General features: G+C 59.3%; 1 protein-coding gene across 2 annotated transcripts in view; it reads left to right on the forward strand.

Moving 5' to 3' along the window:
* Positions 1 to 5,195: 5,195 nt before the first annotated feature.
* LOC130453555 (sialate:O-sulfotransferase 1-like) overlaps positions 5,196 to 12,424 on the forward strand; it is a 33,571-nt gene continuing 26,342 nt past the window's right edge. For both annotated transcript variants that reach the window (XM_056806926.1, XM_056806927.1), the window contains exon 1: positions 5,196 to 6,399. The gene's annotated coding sequence lies outside the window, so the exon portion shown is untranslated. The remainder of the gene's footprint in view (positions 6,400 to 12,424) is intronic.

A 12,424-nucleotide genomic window follows, 5' to 3' on the forward strand; every position in this document is an offset into this window, starting at 1 on the left:
ATTAAAGGGACCGACTCAAATGTGCTGTGGCCAAAGGTCAGGGATGGAGGTCATCGCTGAAATGGCGAGCCTGGGCAGGCCCCATGGGGATGGGAAGCACCAGAATGAGCTCCATCCGGGGCTGCCCACACTAGCTCGGCCCTGAGCTCATCAACCACAGGCTCCCTCTCACCAGCTAGGCCCTGCTCCCATCTCAGTCACACCATCACTAGCCTCACTCCCACTATCGGGGCCCTCTTCACACTAGTCAGAGGCTCACTCTCACAAGTCATAGCCTTACCCAAGCTCCCCGGCAGAGTTCCCAGCATGCCCTGCTCACAAAAGCCAGCCTTGTACCCAGCATGCTCTGCTCTGATCAATCAGCACCACACACTGATTAGGTGGCACTGGGCTAGGGTTAGGAGCTCAGAAGGCAGTCCCCGACCTCAAGGAGGATCAACAGCCACGCCCGGCTCACACCAGCCTCAATGGGAGAAAGGCAACCCATCCCAAGCTATAACACTCCGTGAGAAACAAGCCCTCCCTCCTGACCATCTGTGGCAGGGTGAACTCTTGGTGTCCAATATCTGCCCCTCCAGGCAACGCTGTCCCCAAATAGATCCGAGTGTGGCACCTCTGCTCAAAAACCTGTGCTTTTTCATTGCCTCCTCATTGTGAGAGGCAGGACTTGAACTCATGCCTCCCTGACTCTATGACTCTATTCATCATGGCACCATGGCCTCTTTGCACACTCACAACACACAAGTTATGGTGTTTTGTCTGAGGAGGCTCCTCTGAAGTTGCTAATGAGCAATGATCAGTTCCTCCCCCACTCCAGGCCCCATAAAGCTCCTCTCTCGTCTAGGCTGGTGACCTCCCCTTACCTCTCCAAGCCCAGAAGGAAGCTTGGAGATTTTCTAGCCCAGTGATGGCAAACCTTTTAGAGATGGAGTGGTATACCCCCAATCCCCCAGACTGAATGCAGCACCGGTCCCCCCACCCCAGGGAGGGAGGAAGCACCCTATAGGGCTGCTGGGCAGAGGGGTAGGTGAGGTGAGGCATATCCTCAGGTACATAGACAGAGGGAGGGGAACAGTTCTGCCCCAAGTCCCTCTGACTTTCTACTAAGGAACTCTGGCAGGCAGGCCCATAGAGAGCTCTCTGTGTGACCTTTGGGCATGTGCGCCATAGGTTCGTCATCATGGCTCTAGCCCAGCGTAACCTGAAGAGATTCCCCACTACCCCATATCCTGGAAGGCAGCTTGGAATTCACAGAAAGGAGGCAAGTCACTGAGTCAAGCATATCCTCACACCGGTGGCACTGCTCTTGGGCACGTACCGGGGAGGCCAAAGGTAGCTGGGCGTGCTGTCTCGTCTCACCCTGCTTCCCTCCCTTTGCCCTCCAGGGCCTGCCTCCATATTCACTTCTCTGTGGATGTCCCCAGGACCTGCACTTGCCTGGCATGCAGTGATGCTTTGGGAATTTCTTCATGGAATTCTTGATCCTCTTTGGAAAATCGGCTGCTTTGGTAGCTCTTGCTTTGTCACTCAGAGTGTTTCCCTCATTGGGGGACGTCATCTCTTCCCTTCAAACGGCCACTTTTGTCAGCTAGTTGTGTGTGTGGCAGGCTCTGCCCCCTCCTTTTCCTTTTGCCTCTGTGCACCAGGAACAGACCTTGTGCATTTCGGATTTGGGTCATTTGCCCCCCTCCCTTGTTCCAAGAAGGCTAGCTCGAGTGTTACTGGTTCAGGGCCTTTTCCCCAAGAACCCGCTTTGTCACTTGGAGAATCCGAAAGGAGCCTCAGAGCTCACGAGGCCGCCTCCCTGGTTTTGCACATGAAGACAGCGAGGACTAGAAAATGTGGGGGATCCCCCCACCCTGATTCACCAACAAGTTCCTCTGACCTGTCAGGCTGAGAGAGAGGAACAGAAGGGAGAACTGGCGAGCCAGCTGGGGCCAAGCACGAGGCGGCAGGAAGGCAGACACATCTGCATGGTGAAGAGCTTTCAGTCCCACAAAGAAATGGTCCTAGCGGTAAGAGAAAGGGCCCGGGGGCTTGGGGAAGGGGAGATCCATGGACCTGCCAGGGCTCTGCCTGGGGAAGGTGCTCATTGAAGAGCAGGGAGGGCATTTAGAAGCTCCTGGCAAGAGATGCTGACGGGTCAAATGAGGAGAGAATGATGGGGGACACGTTGTGGAGGCAGAAATGCCCAGACTTGCTGATTGATTGGACTTGGGGGGGCAGGGAGTAGGAGGCATCAGGGTGGCTCGGAGCGGTGAACTGAGACAACGTGAAGAAGTGGGGTGATTTTCCCAACTGGTGAGGTTCGAAGAGGGGATGGCCTTGGCGGAAAGCCAATGGATTTTCTGGACTTGTTGAGGTCCTTCAAAATATGCCATAGGTCGATTTTCGGGTTGGGGTTGGTGAGGTGGGACAGGAATCCAGGAGAGAGATGGAGCCTGAAGAGATGATACTTGAGCTCATGGCAGCTCATGGGGCTACCTACCGAGGGGAAGAGAAGAGGACGCAGGCTGGAGACGCATCACTAGTCACAGGGCGGATCGTGGACCATGATTCCACAACACGCTGGTAGGAGGAGGACGGAGAGCAGGGACACAGATTCCCCAGAGCCCTGGAAGGACGAGGAGCAAGAAAAGGCCGTGACCTTGCAATGAAGCCAAGGGGGGGCGGCTCTGGAGGAGCTGCCTTCTTTCTTTTTGCCCCCATTTGCAATTTCTCCGCGCTAGAGTGTCTGGCCCATTTTGGTGAAGGTAACACCGAGGCTGAGAAAGGCATCTTTTCCACTGGGCAGACGCCCAAGTCTTTCGGGTCTCTATTCTCTCCTTGCTTACTTCTCTGTTGGAATTTGACAACGTTTCCTGCGCCGTTGGGCAGCACCGCTCTCTGCTCTGGCATTTCCCCGGTTTAGCTAACGGGGCTCTGCGCCGCCCACCAATGTACGGCCACCATTCTGCCGGTGGGGGCGCTAGAGAGTGAGCCACAGAAGCGGCTGCTCTCTGAAGGGCCCTCCCACAGAAGGATGAGCCCACCGCTGAGGGATGGAGATGGAGCCGGAGACAATGGTCAGGCCCACGTGGGAAGGGAGACCCAGGAGAGAACAGGGCCACGGAGAGCCCGACTCCAGCTTCTCCAGGAGGGGAACATACGTGGCCTCAGTGGAGTCAAGAAGGATGGTGAGAGGCCACCATGTGGCCAAACAAGGGATCACATTTCAATGATACCACGAAGTTGGCAGCCAGACTGCAGAGCGATTGAAGGGAAGGAGCCAGCCTCTGGTGTCTGCTGGGTGCCAGGAACAGCGTGAAGCCCTCTCTTTTCAGCCTTTATTTTCCATCTTAGACTCAATACTGGGGATTGGCTCCAAGGCAGAAGAGTGGTCAGGGCTAGGCCATGGGGGTCAAGGGACTTGTCCAGGGTCACACCGCTGGAAAGTGTCCGAGGCCAGATTGGAACCCAGGATACCTGTCTCTGGGCCTGGCTCTCCATCCACTGAGCCACCCAGCTGCCTCCTGTGCTAAATACCTTTACAAGTTTTATCTCCTTTGGGAAAATACATCGGTCCTGTGAGATATATGCTATGATGATCCCCATTTTCTAGTTGGAAACATGGAAGCAAAAAGATTAAGTGACTTGCCCAGGGTCACACCGCTGGGAAGTGTCTGAGTCTGGATTGGAACTCAGTTCGTCCTTTCCGGGCCCATAACTCCATCCATTAGGCCAGCACTGGATCATAGTTGGTGGGGACGGATGGATTAAGTATTTTTTTTTTGAGAATTGGGGAGACCTGGGCAACGGGGAAGCAGTTTGCTGGGAGATCTGAGACGGCATCGTAGGTGCCCGCAGAGGAAGGCAGATGGGCGACAGGAGAAGATGAAGAGGGGAGCACGTGGAGTTCCCACTGGCCGGCCTCGGGTCTTTTCAGGCTGCGGGAGGGGAGCACAAGAGGCCACCTCTTCTGTTTCTCCAGCAGATGGGGGGACAGTCCTTAAGGCACGTCTGTAGGCCCTGTGGCGAAGGTGTTTTGTTGCGGCTCCCCTGGAACGCGCCTCTTTCAGATTGTCTTTGGCTTCTCTTCCCCGGATCTTTCTCCGCCTCACTCAGTTCTCTTGCTCGGAGCCCCGGTGTCTCGGCGCACTCCAGGCTGCTGCGCTCTTTGTCTAACCCGCCCTCGGCCTGCTTCTCTTCAGAGCCAGACTTGATTGTGTCACTGCCCTCTTCAAGGAGCCCTTTGGATTTGCTGTTCTGGGGGTTCAAAGGTCCCCCCAGTTTTCACAGCCTCCGCGCAGGGTCCCTTTTTCACTGCGCCTTCAGCCGGACGTCCTCTCTTGGCTCTGGGTCTGGCCGGGCCTTGGAGCCCTCGGGGGGGCGAGCTGCTTCTGGGGAGAGCCGGGGGAGGGGGCGGCCCTCAACGTGCCCCCCAGTCCCTCCCTGGTTCGCCCTCCTGACCTTTCAGCCAGGACTTAGCGATGGTTTGGTTTTTCCTGAGGCCGATGACAGGATCCCGCCCGACCCGGCGGGCTCTTACCGACTGGCTCCTCTGTGGCGGGCACCTTGCCGGGCCGGAGACCAGAGGGGGCTCCCCTGGCACGTGGGCAGAGCAGCAGAGCCTGAACTGAGGGACTCCATCGGCTCTGGGAGGCAATTCGAGGCGGCCCTGCGCCCCGCAAAGCCACAGGAGAACAGGGCCGGGCCGGGCCGGCCTCGCCAGCTGGAAGGAGCCGCCGGAGCGGAGGGGAAGAGTCGGGCCTTGGGGTTTCCCTGGGACGGCGGCAGGGGCTCCATCCGTGGATTCAGAGCTCAGCAGCAAAGTGGCTCTCCTGAGAGGTACCCGAGGAAGGCAAGCGGCCACTTAGGGGGTGCAGTGGGGGGGCGCAGACTTCCCGAGTTCAAATCCAGCCTCTGCTCACAGCCTCGGAGTTCGAGTCTCTCCCCAGGTGCTGCCGGGTTGCCGAAGTGCTTTTCCCCTGAGCAGAGCCTGGCGGCCCCCTCCCAGCCTCCTCTCCACCGCCTCTGGGGGCTTGCTGGCTTCCCCGGCCCTCCCCACCTCTCCCTCTTACTTGGAGTGCCTTCCTCCCTTGCTGCTTAGAGTTCGAGTCCAGCCCCGGGCTCTTGGCGGTTGTGTGAGCCTGGCCGAGTCACTGCCCCGGGTGGGCTCAGTCTCCACATCTAAGTCCGGCACGCTGGCCAGCTCTCCGGCCCGGAGCTTCTCGGCCGTGTTTGTCTGCTCGGCTCCCCGACTCGGCCGTCTTCTGCCTCCCTTGCACAGTGCCCGGCGCGTAGTAGGCACCCAACAGATCTGGGCCGTTTGCCACGGACTGGCCGGGTGGGCAGGCTGGGCATGGGGCAGGCCCCAGTCTAGAAGGCGCCCTCGCCTGGCCGGGCTCCCTCAGGGAACGAGCCAGGCTTTGGGCTGGACGCTGGGCCCCCGGGCGGGGTCTCTGCAGACCAGCGCCCTCTGTCTGCCTGTAGACCTACTGTGTGCCAGGAGAGCCCTCCCCGTGGAGCTCACAGGCCAGTGGCGCCTCTGGGTGGGGGGAAGGGGACGGGGCGGGGATCACGGGAGCCCGCGGGTGCCGGGCAGGCAGGTCACACGGGAAGAGGTGGCGGATGTCGGGCTTGAGAGGAAGCTGCCCAAAGCCAGGCCTGGGAGGCTCTTCCAGGGGGAGGGCAGAAGACTTTGGCAAGGAAGTCTGGGTAATGGGCCCAACTTGGGCTTCTTCCTCGGCTCTGGGGCATCCCTTCTGCAAAGGCTCTGTGGACGCTGCCCCTGGGTTTCAGAAGTGTGCGTGTGCCATCTTTGTGCCTGCCTCGGTTTCCCCGGACGACCCCTGCGCCTGCCTCAGTTTCCCCGGACGACCCCCTGCACCTGCGCCTGCCTCAGTTTCCCCGGACGACCCCTGCGCCTGCCTCGGTTTCCCCGGACGACCCCTGCGCCTGCCTCAGTTTCCCCGGACGACCCCTGCGCCTGCCTCAGTTCCCGCTGGGCCCCGATTAGCGTCCTGGAGCTCAGCTGGGTGTCGCTGGGTGTCACTGTGGCGCGATTGTTGGGTCTCCGGCGCTGGTCGTCACGCGCGGCTTCTCGGACTCCCAGGTAGAGTCCTTGCGGGAAGGGAGGAGCCTCGGCCGGCCGCTGCCTCTAGGACCGAGCGAGCGCGCGCCGGCCGGGCTGCTGGGCATGTGCAGAGGAGGCGGAGCCCCAGCCGGGCTGCTCGGCGCTCTTGGGGATCGGAGCCCCGGAGCTGGGGCTGAATCGGGGGGCCACGCGGGCGGCCTGGAGGAGGCGAAGAGCGCGAGGGGGAGGCAGGGGCGGCGGCGGCGCCCCCAGGATGCCCCCCGGAGCCCTGACGCAGCGCGCTCCATCGCCGGGACCGGCTGCTCCCAGCCCTGCGCTCCGAGGTGAGTAGAGCGAGCCGCCGGGCCTCCGCCCGCCCTCCCGGGGAACTTTGGGTCCGGCCGCCGCTCCTCTCCAGCCTCCGCGCAGACGCCCCGGGAGGGCTGCCCAGGTGGCCGTCCGCCCCAGGGTCTGGGCAGCGGCGGGCGGGAGGGGTGTGTGTGTGTGTGTCCTGCAGGGTCTCCTCGCCCGCCGCAGGTGCTCCTCGAGGCATCTCTGGCGAGCCTGGAGGCCATCCCGGTGGAAGCGGCCCTTCACCCCGGCTGGAGAGGCCTGGAGGAGGGAACCCGCCCGGCCTGGGAGAGGCCAGGGCTGCCGGGCTAGCCCAGCCCTCCCCGATGCCCCGCTGGAGGCCCCCCTCCGCCGGCCTGCTCTTCCCCAACAGGCCATCGCACTGGCAGGAGCCCCGGCTCCAGCCAGCCTCCGTCTGGGCTCTCCCTTGAACCCAGGGCTGCGGGGGAGGGGGTGCAGGGAGGGAGGGCCAGCTCCCCAATGGCCCTCTGCCTGGAGTGCTCCTCCGCCTTCCCCAGGGCTTCTGGGGGAGCCTGGGGGCACCCAGGACCACTCCTCTTCCTGAGTTCTTGCCTAGCTGTGGGACCCTGGCTGAGTCCCATAGCCCTGTGGCCTCAGTTTCCTCAGCTGTAAAACAAGCCACAGGATGCCCGACGGGGTCAGGAGCAACAAGGAGGGCACCTGGTGGGCAGGGACTGCCCAGGCCTAGGAGCCCTCGGGGGAGTCCAGGCAGAAGGGGGGGGGGCTTGTGGGCTGGCCTGCATGGGGGAGGGGGAGTCACCCCGTTTCTCTCCTTTCCTCCTGGGGCTGCCCTGAGGGAGGGGGCGGGCAGGGGGAACTTGGCGTTCTTGGAGTCTAGTTTACCCAAAAGGTCCTGCTGTGCCGGGCTCAGTGGCATCCTGGAGGCCACAGAAGTGGAGGCAGGCTGGCACACGGGACAGGCTGTAGCCCATCTCTGTGCTCCTGCTCTCTCCACAGAGGCCCAGGAAGGGGGGGCCGGGGGAGCCCAGCCTCCCAGGCCGAGGAGCTGAGAGGGGGAGGGGTGGAGAAGGCCAGGGCGGCACCGAGGGAGCCCCCCCCCCCATGGCCCCATCCAGTTGGAGTCGCCTCGGGGCAGAGGTGAAGGGAGAAGCCTTTGCCGGGGTCAACCTTGCCCCCAGTGCTGGGAGAGAATCCGGATGCCAGGTGGGGCTCTGGCCAGCCTCTTTGCCTTTCTAGGGCTCAGTTCCCTCATGGTTAAAACATTTGATGTTTTAGGCCTCCAGGCCTAGAGACAGGAGGTCCCGGGTTCTAATCCAGCCTCAGACACTTGCAGGCTGTGGGACCCTGGGCGAGTCCCTTAACCCCAGCCCTTACCGCTCTTCTGACACAACACCAGTGGGTTCCAAGCCAGAAGGGAAGGCTTCGGAAAAGGGGGCCACTGTTTCTTGCTGGGGACCAGGAGGCAATCTGCAGGGCCTAGTGCAGGGGGGACTCCCCACTGGGGAAGGTGCTTGTGGGTCTTCCCATGGCAGAGGCCCTACTTTGCAGGAATACGGGCTGGGCCAGGCTGGGGCAGAGAGGCTGGCTCGCCAATCCTCCTTCCTGTCAGCCGGAGGGGTCTGGCCGAGGGAGCGGGCTGCCGGGAGTGCCATCGGATCCGCTTTCTGACTGTGGCTTCCAGGGAGGACTCCAAGAACTGCCTGCCTGAGAGACAGCCGAGGAGGAGCTCTCCGGCTCTGCCCCGTCTTTGTATTGTTTCTGGCAATGTTGGCCCTTGGACAGTCGCTTCCATGGATGTTCCCCGAAAGCCGGGGCTCCAAGATGGCCCCATCTGAGTGCACCTTCGTTTGCACACACGCCCACGGGCACAGACACATTGTAGCTCATTCATTCAGTGAGCTCTCATGTCATGGCCTCCTCAGCTTCCCTCTGCCTCATCTTCATGTCTCTGTGGAGGAATCAGGCCCAGAGGGGGTAAACGGACCTTCCCAAGGTCACACGGTTCCTGAACCTCAGTCAGTGAGCCCCCCGGCTCCAAATCTTCCGCTTTGTTGTTGGTTTTGCTGCTCACAGTTTGAAAGTTCTGGAAGAGCAGCGTTGGGGCAGCCCGAGAACTGTGGTGGTTTTTGATAGGATGACAGACTTGGGGCCAGCAGGGTCATTTGGCGCCATTTAGCCCGTCTCCCTTTCCAGAGTAGAGTGACCTGTCCAGGGTCACACTGGTGAAACCAGAGCAGGACTGGCAGCTCGGCCATCCGATTCTTGCTGCAGCCGTGGCCATGAGACGGGCCACCAGTGGTCCTGGCCCCTTATGAGCTCGGGCCAGCCCTGCTCCCACTGTTCAGAAGTGGGCTTTGGAGCTGGACGTCCGGGCACCGCCCCGGCTGTGAGTCAACCCCTCGGCTTCCAGGGACTTCAGTTTCCTAAACCAGGTGGGGGTAAAAGTGCTTGGAAGACCCCCATGAGGGAAAGGAAGGGAATAAGCGCAGTGGCGGCCGGCCGGCCAGCTTGGGGAGGCGCCTTCACGAATAGAGCTCCTTGGGCCATTGAAACGCGTTCTCAGCTCCACACCGGACAGGTGGAGGCTGCAGAGCACTTTGGAATATTAGCAGGAAGGCAGGAGGGACTCTTGTGCTTAGCACTTCCTGCGTGAGAAGCCGGGAGTGCCCGGGACTTCCTTGACTTCGCCCATGTTCTGCTCAATCTCCTTTGACCGATGCTGCCCTAGCAGCTGGGGGATGGGGGTGGGGGCAGGGACCCACACCAGGTGCACAGCGGGCAGCCTGGCCTAATCTTTGGGGCTTTCTTGGCTCCTTTTACAGGGGAGGAACTGAGGCAAATAGGGTTAAGGAACTTGCCCAGGGCCACAGCTGGGAAGTGTCTGAGACCAGATTTGAACTTGTGAAGACGAATCTTGAAGCCTAGTGCGCTCTCCACTGCACCAGCTTGCTGCCCCCTCACTCTGTGACTCGTGGTGTAAATTGTAGCAAAGTATCTGCCCAGCACATTGGCGCCATTTGTCTAGGAAGATGGCTTGAACTGGAAAAGACGATGATGAGGGGATGGGATGCCTCTGGAAGTGAGGGAATGGCTGCACCCATGGATGGTTAGGGGGCTTGGAAGGGGCTCTCAGGCAAAGTCCCTGGGGATCTGGTTTTGGCCTCCTGCTAGCCAACCTTCTATCTTTTTTTGGAAAAGGTTATTTAATTATTCAATTTAGAATATTTTCCCATGATCCATGTTCTTTCCCTCTCCCCCTCACATGGCCAGCGTTCAATTCTACTGGCTTTTACATATGTCATTGATCAAAACCTACCTCCATATTGTTTTATTGATTTATTTTTGAAAAATTTATTTAGTCAATTTAGAACATTATTCCTTGGTTACAAGAATCATATTATTTCCCTCCCTCCCCTTCCCCCACCCTTCCCATAGCCGAAATGCAATTCCACTGGGTCTATTTTCATATTGTTGATGTGTGAACTGGGGTGATTGCTTAGAGTCTCCATCCCCAGTCATGTCCCCCTCAAACCATGTGATCAGGCAGTTGTTTTCCTTCTTCGTTTCTACTCCCACAGTTCTTCCTCTGGATGTGGAGAGCTTCTTTCTCATAAATCCCTCTGGATTGTGCTGGGTCATTGCATGGCTGTTAGTTGCAGAGTCAGTTACATTTGATTGTGCTACAATGTATCCATCTCTGTTCAATGTTCTCCTGGTTCTGCTCCTCTCATTCTGCATCAGTTCCTGGAGGTCGTTCCAGTCTCCATGGAATTCCTCCACTTTATTACTCCTTTGAGCACAATAGTATTCCATCCCCAACAGATACCACAGGGTGTTCAGCCATTCCCCAATCAAAGGGCATCCCCTCATTTTCCAGTTTTTGGCCACCACAAAGAGTGCAGCTATGAATGTTCTTGTACAAGTCTTTTTCCTTATTATCTCTTTGGGGTACAGACCCAGCAGTGCTATGGCTGGATCAAAGGGCAGACAGGCTTTTAGCATCCTTTGGGCTTAGTTCCAAATTGCCCTCCAGAGTGGTTGGATCCATTCACCACTCCACCAGCAATGCATGAATGTCCGACTTTGCCACACCCCCTCCAGCATTCATTACTTTCTTTTGCTGTCATGTTAGCCAATCTGCTAGGTGTGAGGTGATACCTCAGAGCTGTTTGATTTGCATCTCTCTGATTATGATTTAGTGCACTTTTTCATGTGCTTATGGATAGTTTTGATTTCTTTGACTGAAGACTGCCTGTTCGTGTCCTTTGCCCATTTATCAGTTGGGGAATTAGCTGACCTTTTATCAGAGACATGGATCCAGGAGGCAAGCATTCGGGAATCCTTTTTTCTGCACTTAGTTCAGAGAGGATATCTCATGGGCCCTCCCCGCTGGCATCTTGCTGGCCTCAATGTGGGATGATAACCAGAGACGTGGAGGGCACGTCCCTGGGACAAGATGGTAGGGACCCCCTTTCCTCTCTGCCAGGACAGAAAGAGTGTGTCCTGCAGCCACTGGCTCCCTTGATGCCCTTGCTGGAGAGGAGGCCTTGGCCCTGGCTCTACTGGGGGACTGGCCAAGTCCAAAGGCCCCCTCCTACATCTTCCTTCTCTCCCCTCCCTTCCTGCTCTGGGCGCAGAGCCATGGACACCAGGCCTTCTGCCCCAGGGCCTGACTTCCCCTGGGCGGAAGACGTTCAGCCCAGGCCTGTCTCTCCTCTTCTATGAGGCTTGCCCAAAATGTCCCTCACGCGACCCGAGCCTTCCTCATCCCTGTGCAGGATGAGGGGACTCCTTTCTGCCAGGTCAGGGAAGCTCATTCCACTCCAGGAAGGACGTGCCCTTTGCCTGGGAGCCCGCCGACTCCTCGGCTTCCCCCCAGAACTGCCCACTGAGGGAGGAGGCCACTCCTCTCCGGGTCGTGTTGACGCCTCGTCTCTGTGGGGCTCGCGGCCGTCTTTCCCGATGGCGTCGAAGCCCTTCTTTCTGGCTCGACTTGTTCGGCGGCCCAGTAAGCATGTTGGCTGAGGGCCCACGAGGGTGGGAGGCCCCCTCCCCCTCCCGCTTCCTCTCCAAACACGCTTCTCATCCTGCTGAATTTAGGCTTAGGAGGCACCCAAGCAGCTCTTCCGTGCCACCCATTTGCCAGCAGCCCAATCTGAGGACGGAGCAGGGGCCCCTCAGGCTCTTCCACATCGGGCCTCTCTCAGCCAGCCTCCTGCCCAGGGGCGCCACGCACAGCCCGTCGGATCCTCCTGCACCCAAGCGGCCCTTCAGGTCTCCCTGACGGCTGCATTCTGTTTGTCAGGTCGGGCACCCCCAAGCCTTCAGCAGTCACCACACGGCCCAGCTCGTCTCGCAGTCATTTCTGGGCTCTCCCAGCCCCGCTGCTTCCTCCTGTTCCTGCTAGCTGTGGAGGCCAATCCAAAGCCCTCGTGGGACCCTTAGGGATGTCTGCAGCGTTCGCCAGCACTCACCTTCCCGTCTTGGCTCTCTCCTCTCTCCAAGCCTCACCCGAGTGACCAGCCCCTCCCTCCGGGCTCCCGTGTCAGCTGAGTCTCCACAGCGCGGCCCCTCGAATGGGCCTCTGTGCCTTCCCTGCATCTTCTCTCTCCCTCTCTTCTGTCCTGGCCAGAGCTTTCATCAGAGCTCCTGGCTCAGGCCTCATCACCGCCAGGCCCCAGGGAAGGCTTAGCCACAGCCACAGCCATCCTCCACTCTTCCTCACCCAAATAGGAGTTTTCAAAAATCCTTCTCTTCCATCTTGAATCCATACGAGAGGAGAGAGGTAAGGGCTAGGCAATGGCGAATAAGCGACTTGCTCGGGGTTATCAGCTAGGAAGTATCTGATTCCAGATTCGAACCCAGAACACCCATCTCCAGACCTGGCTCTCAATCCACTGAGCCACTTAGCTGCCCCCTCCCCCAAATCCATGCCACCTGTTCCCTTCTTGGTGATCTCCCCAGCTTAGCCTCTCTCCACCTCAGACCGGGGGTATAACTGGCTTCTCTCCTTTCTGGCCTTTGTCCCTAGAGACA

This window comes from Monodelphis domestica, chromosome 8, assembly GCF_027887165.1.
Source record: "Monodelphis domestica isolate mMonDom1 chromosome 8, mMonDom1.pri, whole genome shotgun sequence".
Taxonomy (NCBI): domain Eukaryota; kingdom Metazoa; phylum Chordata; class Mammalia; order Didelphimorphia; family Didelphidae; genus Monodelphis; species Monodelphis domestica.